The following is a 10,172-nucleotide window of genomic DNA, read 5'->3' on the forward strand; positions in this document are numbered from 1 at the left end:
CAGTCACAGCTCTGCCGCCTCTACCCTAGGAGTGGACACCATGCTGCTGGGGCTTGGTAAGCACATTTGGTCTGAGAGGTGAGAGAAATAAACAGGAGGGAAAAGAATCTGGGCGAAGTCTTGGACAATTGTGCTATTTCCATTAATTTTCTCTGTCTAGGCACTCCTAGTATGAAAATCAGCCAATATACCTTTTTTTTTTACTCAGTGATTCAACATTAAGTCCTGTTGATGGACAGGTGCTATATAACAACTGTCACCACAAGGTGGCAGCAGTATCTTCTTGGCTGTGTTCAGTGGCTTAGCGCTTTTTCTATAACTACAGAAGAAGAAATGGTTTTTCTCTCTGCTACTACTTTCAGAAATAAGTTGCTGTATGAGAAGCTGGGGAGAATCATCACAGTTCTTATTACAAGGATTTTTATTGGTGTTTTTCTTTTTTAAATGAATATCTTGGAAAAGATGAGGTTATGCATCGGCAGGTACCTTTTTGGTCTTTTCCCTAATAGCCATTACTATACATCTAACCCTGTGTATCTGTGAAGCCAGTGGTTTTGCAATAGGATTAGGGGGACAAGGGAAGGTGACCAGATGTTCTAATTGAGGCAGACAGTCTCGGTTCTGGCAATGAGCAGGTGCTCTGGAAGAAATCCCAGGCGAGCTCTGCTGTGCCCCTTATCTGAACCGAGCTGATGAGCTGGCCCCCTTCCAGAGGAGGGTGACCAGGGCAGAGAGGGATCTGGAAGCCAGGCATGACGGGGACGTGTGCAAAAGAAGGGGGGACATTGCTGAGGAAGAGATGACATGAATACTGCAGTTAAATATTTGAAGAGCTGCCATGAAGTAGAGAGACGGTTGAAATCAGATTGATTAAATGCTAGTTATTATGGAAAGGATCTTAGAAATCCCATCAAACACACTCCTCAGTTTACAAAAGGGGAAAATAAGGCCAAGAGGTGTTACACTTGCTCAATGTCACAGACCTGGTAATAGACAGAGCAGGGACTAGAATGCAGGTCTTTGACTCTACATGGATACGGCCACCAATCAGGATGCAAGCTGTACCTGGAGGATGTGTGTGTGTGTGGCGGGGGGGGGTGGCCTCTGTTTAAGGTTGAAGCAGAAACTAGGTGTCTAGAGAGAGAGTTCCCGAATTACACAGAGGTCTGTCCACAGCCCCGTCACCCGGAAACGTCTGCATTCACTTCTAAGATTCTCTACCTTGGTGTGGTTGCCATAGCAATCTTTCAATACTAGTAGATGGCAGGTAATTCATGGTAACAGAAAGTTCGTGCATAGTTGGATGCAGTGGGAGTTGGAAAGGCAGGCCCTAGGAAGTATCTGTTTTTTAGAAAAGGCTGCACTTCTGTGTTGGCATAATAGGAGGCTAGCAAGTTCCTTAGCCTGGGGTTTCCTAGTGACCTGACCCTTGCAGAGTCCAGGCTCTGTCTCGGGGGCAATGGAGAGAGGAGAGAGGAACACTGCAGGCTTCTCATAGGCAGCAGCCAGGCCCTTGTGGAGGGAGTGTGGTCACTGGGAAGACGGGTGGACTTGTCACCTGACCATGGAGCTCCCATTGCCAACCTCACTCTCAGTACCACACTCTCGCCTCTATCTCTGAAAAATCCTTCCTAAGCAGTATATGATAGACATGAGTGATCACCTTTCCATGAATTGGTTTATTATCTTTGTCAAGGTACCTGCTTGACCTGGCATATGGTTTCATCACACCTTAGTGTGGCTTTGATTATTATCTGGATGGTGAAGAAAGGGGTGCCAGCTGTTCCCTAGATAGAAACCAGGCAATAATTAGGCACCTAATGACTGTTTTCTCAATATGGATAGGAGTGAGAGCCATACACAAAGGAAAATGAGGTCCTTCTGTGGCATTCAACCAGGGCATGGCTGCTCAAGTTGGAAGAAAGGAGGGCAGCTATGCCTCCCAAATGGGTCACACCTACCAAGGGCTACTGAACTGACTCTTAGTGTGAAGAACATTTTTAAATGGAATTGTGTTATATCTTTAAGTGTGTTAGAAATGCATGGTTAGTATATTAAATTTATTTGCTTAGAATGAGGGTAAAGAAATACTTAATTTAAAAGGGAAATAGATTAGAAAAATAACAGCTGTCATTATTACTAGTAAGTGCTGTGTGCCGAGTATTAGACTAACTGCTTTGTATGTAGTTCCTCACTTAATCTTCACAAACCACTCTATGAGTTTAATTGAGTTCCATTTTATGGGAAACCAAATTGAAGCAAAGAAAAGTTGTGTAACTTGCTCCAATTCACACAAGTATAAGGGACAGAACTGTCTGAATCCAGACAAACCAGATCTGTCTAAATTTAGAGTATGGACTCCTAACAGCATGAGATACAGCTCTGTCGAATGTAATCTGTACCCTCCTCCCCCAGGAAAGGAGCCCTGATTTTGCTGAGTCCCCAGTAAAGAACAGGGCCTCAATACATCTTTGCTGATGGGATGAATGAATGAATACATAGCACATAGTAGATGCTGATTCTGGCAAAAATCACAAGTTGGTATATGGATGCCTAAAGCTTAGAAAACCCTGACCTAGTTTAATGCTTTCAAAGTGTGTTCTCAGGAACTACCCTGGGATTCAAGACAGAGAAGAGCTTTCTGAGCTGCAGTGGGGGCGTGGGGGGTTGCGGGTGGGGGGATCCAGAGGCAGGCTTCCAGCCCTTTCTCCCAGCTTCTACCAGGGAAGCTTCTCTGTTATGTATTATTGCCCCTCCCTCCACTTTAATTTTTAAAGAAGTCTTTACTGCTGCTGCAATAAAAGCAAAACAAAAACAAAACAAAGCAAAGAAAATACAAACTAAAACAACAAAATCGTCGCAGGGCTCTAGTGCAATAACATCATTATGCAGATGAAGAAATGGGCCCAGAGAAGTGACAGATTAGAACAGAGTCAGAACTTGAACCCAGCCTTTCTGACCCTGTGCCCAGTGCTTATTTCCTCACACTGGCAAAGTCCTGTTTGCAGCATGTTGGCAAACAGCACTGTGGTGCTCATGACCGTAACTAGTATGCAGAGGAATCGCTGTAGGGACCAACCCTGACCTACATAAAGGTGCACTTTCTGTGCTGGGCATTCCCCTTTCCAGACATGTCTTAGGTGAGGCCAGGTCCATGTAAGGAACAGGTAACTTGGAAGAACAAATTTAGGAGGAGTAAGTGGAATTTGCCAATCTGATTTTAAAAAACATCTTAGTATGCAATGTAACATGATATATTGCTCAAGTAAATGTGACTTAATAAATCTTAGTTCAAACTCCAAACATAGATAAAAGATAACATTATTACACAATTAAATAATAAGTATAAGATGGACTTTAAACAAGTTTAGGGGGGGAAGAAATTACTTCTAACTAGGGTGGCTTGAAGGCTTCAAGGTGTCAGAAACTCTTGAGGGGCTGTGAAGGATTGGTGGAGTCCAAACACTCATGATGTAGAAATAGGAAGACTTTGAGATAGGTGGGGAAGGATTTTGGAAAAACACTTATGATTGAAGCTGGGGCACTGGGCTGGATGGATGGTGAATGGAAACATCCTTTAGGTAGAATGTCTTGAAATAAATGATGGGAAAGAGTTTTTAAACATTTTAAATAATGCAGAAATCAAAGAAACATGCATTATTACCAATAACACTATATTATTATTTCAAACTATAGTTTCCCTCAATACAAACTTTTTATAATTCTTTAAGATCTATAATTGTTTTAAAAACACACATTGGTGCAATTTTCTGGAATAAATGTAAATTCGTAAATGCAAATCAACTTTTAAAATCCAAATCATATCTTAAATGAATGGAGCTTTCGTTATTTAAAGTAACCATATTGTGAATTTTTGTTGTCGTTAAGTAAGAAATCACGGTATATATAGAAACGACTAGATTTGTGTTTTACAGAAAATAGGACTTATATTCATTCTAAAATTAAAACATTGTAAAGAAGAATTTGTCAGATTACTAAGAAAATTCAGAAAAGATAAGTAATGAAGGAAAAGTAAAGAGTATTAAAATAAATTTTTAAAACTTTAATAAAATAGATAATAGGTATATATCAATAAAACTAAGAAACAGAAAATAGTCCATAAGAGTATTTTATATATTATAAAGAGAGTCTTTCATGTCCTAGGCCTATTGTAAGGAAGTACCACAAACTCGGTGACTTAAAACAACAGACATTTTTTCTCTCTCTCACAGTTCTGAAGGCAACAAGTTCAAAATCAAGGTGTCATCAGGGCAGTGCTCTCTCTCTCTGAAGAATCCTATATAATAAAAGCATAGTATGCAAATTGTCCCCTTGACTGGGAGTTCTTCCCGGAGTTCGACCAAGGGGAGGGGCCTGACAGGGGAAGGGAGGAAGTACCCAGCTGGCAGCCGGCAGCTGCTAGGGACCCTGCCAGTGTACGGATTTCATGCACTGGGCCTCTAGTCTAAAATAAACTGTTCACTAGGTGCCTCTGGAAAATGCAGTTTGGTAGCTGGAGTCTTATTTTCATTGTATGGCCTTTTGAACTTAATGCCAGATATATGTCTTATCTTTTAAAATACTTTCAAATGTAAAACCTGCATATAATATAGGACAACGATAAGTATTTCTAAACATATGAATAGAAAAAAACTTGAGGGTAAATACTTAAATATTAATAGGGTTTTTCCCTTGGTGCTAGAATTAATGTTGATTTTTAAATTTTCTTCCTTATATTTTCTGTATTTATCCAATGCACTTGTATTATTTTTATAAATGCAAAAAAAGCGCTAACTCATTTCGCTTTCTTTTTGTTCAAATGTAGATGGCTAAGATTGAATTTGCTTAATGTAGATTTTTACCCCGAGTATGCTAAACCAGTTTTCAAAACTGATGCAACAGAAATCCAAAAAACGCACAAAGTTAGCTCCAGAGACTGTTTACCCACAGGTGATCATGTGTGATACCATTTTTTGACTTCATTGCATAACAGAATGTCCTGAACAAATAGTACATACCAGCATTTGTTTTCGTGCCTTAAACTGGCCCTTTATGTGGCTCAGCTCCCTGGGGAGGTTCCCTTTGAGATTCTCAGCTGATGGGCATGAGGGTCAGGAAGATGCAGACAGGGACACCAGGCAGATTGTGAACTAGGCCTTTCCGACCTCCACTTCTCCTTTAGATGACTTCCCCAACTCGGGTACCTTTTCTACATGCTAAGGCACCCTCTCTCCCTCTCTTCAATTTCCAGAGCTTGCCTTTCCAGCGCATCTGGCTGGTGTACAAAAGCCAAGCAATTAGTCACCTAATCACTGGTAGGATCACTGATTGTATCTTCTGTGTGAATCTGTGTGTGTGTGTAGAGGGTGGGGAGAAGATTTTTTTTTTTTATGTTAAAAAGTTTTCTGGTAATCTTCATTACCATTGTTCTAATTTCTCTTTACACCTCAAAAAAAAAAAAAAAAGGAAAGTAATTCTTTGAATGAAGTTGCCTCAGTTCCCATTGCCCAACACTTGGGGAATGACCGAGGCTAGGGAGTGATCTATGCCTGTGCATTACAGGTAACAAGTTTGGACTAACTTTACCACCATACTTTCTACCATGTAAAATAAAATATCCTCTGGGCTTCAATGTCTTATCTGTAGTCTCTGATTTGTGACTGAGTTGGGGCAGATCTTAATTTCATTTGCAAACAGTCTATTTAATATCTGTCTCATGAGTTTTATAGTTCTTGCCTTGATGGAATATAATTAATGCCAAATGGCATCACCAGGCTTGTTGACCTCGGATAAACTTTAGATATAAATGGATAACAGAGGCTAATTTTTCCCAGTTGGCCTTCCTGATATGGCAAGAGAATTAAACTGCCAAAAGCTAAGCCTGTGTTCCAAAATAAAGTAAATATCATAGGGTGAAAAAACTGAAACAGTCCAGGTGTACCCCAGACTAATGGAGTGTGTGCACATATTAAATTGCCTTAACTTCCCTGAAGTGATAGGTCTCTGGAAGGCTGAAAACAATAAAGGTAGGGAAGTACTGAGTCAAAATGTGTGGCCATGCCTATTTGGAAGTGGATATCTTAAGTTAGTACCCCTTCCCATGACTGTAGTTTCATAGCTCCTGGTGCCCGGTCAGTATTTCTGGAGACATGATCTTGTTGATTGCCCAGCTTGTAGATTAGAAGAAATGGCTCGTCCAGTCCTGGCATTTGTCCCTCTGCAAAATGAATGAGCTTCACAAAACTATATGAAAATCCTTTCCAAAATCCCAAAGGAACAATTTTCTCCTAGGCCAGACAGTCTAGCTGTGAATACCCTCTCCTGTGTGTCTTCCTGGTTAGTTAACCTGGGCATGAAATTTGGGAGTTGCTCTCTCCTTTCATTCTCTCGTTCTACTTCCCATTTGGCTTTTCTCCTCTTCCCCCTTTCTCAGAAGCTAAACAAATTTCTCAACTTGCTTCTTGAATCTGAACAGTATTCTTGTCATCTAAAGCCTGATTTTGAGGTTTTACCATCAATCCCAATCAGTTTATTAAAATATTTCTTTCAAATAAATGTACAACACTTCCTTACAGGAATGCAAGCGAAGAAAAGTGTGTGTTTTTAAAAATCTCATTCCATTTATAATGGTGATATTATAGAACTTTCAAAGTATAATGTTGAAAACAACACATTAAAAAAACACATACACATACACACTGTTTATGATGTATTCATTATGTATTGAGCACTTTCCAAGTGATTTCCTTGCCTTATCATACTAATCTTTCTGACAATGCTATAAAGTGTTTTATTCTCTATTATTCAGATGAAGAAAATTAGTCACAAAGAGATTATGCAATCTATTGGAAATTGCACAGCTGGCAAATGGTGAAGCAGGCATTTGAACCTAATAGTTTGGTTTTTACTATGACATACACATATCTAAGGAGGTACGGAGGGCATTAAGTTTTGAACTAGATGTTGATGGGAAAGCAGGAGAGAGTATTAGATAGGTAAAATACATCTGGGAATAGGTACTCAGAAACTCTTCTATTAATTTATTAATTATTCTTTATTTTAGAATTGCTTTTTATTTGGTATGTGAGCTAGTTCAGGCACAAAACAGTTATTGACTTTAGGTTTGAGTTTGTCTTCCAATCAATTCAGAACTCAAGGAGGAAGTCGGGGTAGAGATGGGAGGTCGTGGTTAGGGGAGGCTCCTATACATCGTCCAGCTCATTTCCCAGCTCCTAAATGAGGTTTGGTTTTCAGTCTTTGGTCCGTCAGCCAGGGCCCCACCCTACCCTCTTCCCAGCCCTTTCTATTTAGACGTGTCTCCTGAACCCTCTGCCTCTGCCCTGTTATGTCCTCTAGCCCCATCTGACCTCTGCTGCCTTTAGAGAATACCACCCACTCACCCATTCCGAGTGGGGATGGGCTGAAAATGGCCTTGGATACTGCATATGAGGCACCTGCAAGGCAATCATACACTCGCAGTATATGTGTAGTTCTTGTGCCCTCTCTCTGCATCCGTGCTGCCTAATGTCTTCTTGTCATAACTTAGCTTTTGTACGTGCCAACCCCAGAAAGGTATTTCCTAAACCCAGCTTGGTAGAACTCTAGCATGATGTCAGAGTCAGTGAAAACTAAGAGCCAGAAGGGAATGTGTTTAGACAGACCTCTTAAGATAGGAAGACATCTCCCATTTTCAAAAATTGTATTTTCTTAAAATCTGCAGGAGCATTTTGCTTTTCAGTCATTGAATTGAAAGGGCACCTCTGTTTCCTAAACTCTGTAGCTACAGCTGTCTGTCTGTGCTTCTCTTCACGTACCTCAGACTGGGCATCTGGCAGTGACAGGTAATCAAATCATATCAGGAACACTGAGCCGTCTGCCCTGAACTTAGCCCTCAGAAGTGAGCTGTTGGAAAGGGTTTCAGCTTTTCATCTGGAGCTTACAAGACAGCACGATTCAATTTTCTCAATGAAAGTACTGATTTAGGTCTTTAAAAATAATCCCTAGCCCTGCTAACATCAAAGTGGCGACTCATAGCATCAAGATAAAAGATATTCACACTGTGAATAAAGCTGCTACAGCTCTGAAATGCATGTCTTATGTGGCCAACAAAAAAAACTATCAAGATAATTAGCACTTTAGGGTGAGGAAAGTACAGTGCTGGGAGGTTGGGAGTGACAAATTGTGGTCCCCCTGGAGTCAGCGCCATACTGCAGTGCTCCTCCCACTAAAGTTGCCCTGAGGTGTGGAAGACAGCCCCAAATCAACATGTTGGCCAACATATATTTGTATTTTGTTCATCTTTTTTGGTATCAAGATAGTGGCATTCTCTTCTTTCGGTGATTATCTTTGTATTATTTTTAAACAAATAAATAAATATTTTTTTGAAGTATCATATTATAGTTCAACTATCAAAAAATTCCTGGGCTGCTATCAGATGGGATATAGGAAGAGGGATGGGATTTTTTTTTCTGAGCTTATGCATTTTGCAAAGAAGGATGCCTTTCTTTCTATTGAAGCCTTGAATACACAAAAAATGTCAAAACTGATTGGATTTTAAATTGCTTTTAAATCCCTAGTATCTTAGTCAGTTTAGGCTGCTATAATAAATTACCAATGACTGGGTGTCTCAAACAACAAACATTTATTTTTCATGGTCTGGGGGCTAGAAGTCTGAGAATGGGGTGCCAGAATGTTCAGGTTCTTAATGAGGATTCTTCCTCCTGGTCAAGCCCTCACATCGATTTTTCTTGGCATATGCACACAAAAAGAGAGAGGTTTTGCCTGACTAGCATGGCTCAGTGGTTGAGCGTCGACCTGGGGACCAAGAGGTCATGGTTTGATTCCTGGTCAGAGCACATGCCTGGGTTGCAGGCTCAATCCCGTTTGGGGCCTGCGGGAGGCAGCCAATCAATGATTCTCTCTCATCATTAATGTTTCTATCTCTCTCTCCCTTTCCCTTCCTCTCTGAAATCAATAAAAAAATAATATTAAAAAAAGAAAAAGATTTTTTTGCTTCACTTCCTCTTTTTATAAGGGCACTAATCCCATCATGGTAGTCCACCTATTACCTAATTACTTATCAAGGGTTCCAACCTTCAAATCCTGTCAAATTGAAGATTAGGGTTTCAACAAAGGAGTTTTGAGGGGAAACAAACATTCAGTCCACACCACATGGTAATACCTATTCTAGTCAGGCATTTTTGGACTGCATCTTAGGTTGGGTTTCCCAGAAGTGAACCCTGAGAGTAAGATTAATGTAAAAGTAGTTTATTAGGAAATGTCCCCAGAAGAAACTGGTGGGGGAGTGCAGACATGCAAGAGGGTTATATTTAAGTCCCACAGGACATAACTCTGACTCAACCCTAATTGGGAGCTATCCATAACCCAATTAGGGGGAGGGTTACGGACAGCTGCCAGTCAATGTAAATTCCCATGCACTTATGACTCTTACGAAGCAGCCTTCTAACAGTGAGTTGCAGATACTGGTTGGTAGGAGTGAAAACAACTTAAGGGAAGGCCTTTGTGCACAAAATGGTCTCATAGGAAATGGTTGGAGCACAAACAGCAAGTTACAAGAAACAAAAATCTACCCAAGCTAACTTAAGTAAAGGAGTATCTCAATTAAGATTGCATTTGGCTGCATGTAAGAGAAACCAGACTCAGTGCCTAACCAAGCGAGTTTATGCTTCTAATATAAAGAGTTTAGAGGATGGCAGTAGGGATGGTGTAACTGCTTTTTGATGTTATCAGAGAACAATGTTCCCACTCTGTCTTGCTTGTTGCTTCATGATAGCTCTTTTATCTTCAGCCTATGTCTGCATTCCTGGCAGGAAGAAGAAGACTGTGAATCAGGAAAGCAAACATTTCCCAGAAATCTCTAGAACACTTGTGATTATTTTTCACTGACTCTGAGTTAGCTAATTACTTTAGATGTAAGGAGTTTTGGGAAGTTGGCACTTGGCTCCCCTGGAAAGAATAACTTTCTTTTAACAAAGAAGAGAAAATGGGCAATGACTGGGCATCCAGCAGTATCTACCCAATGGGGGATTTTTTTGGTAAAAATACAAAGGGCTATCTTATGGGCATCCAAGAACATGATACAAGCACAGCTTGGATTCCTGAGGGACGGTGCCTAACTGGCCGATGAGGAGCTTGTCTGTTAAGTCTGGTGG

This window comes from Myotis daubentonii, chromosome 6 (assembly GCF_963259705.1).
Source record: "Myotis daubentonii chromosome 6, mMyoDau2.1, whole genome shotgun sequence".
NCBI classification, from domain to species: Eukaryota; Metazoa; Chordata; class Mammalia; order Chiroptera; family Vespertilionidae; genus Myotis; species Myotis daubentonii.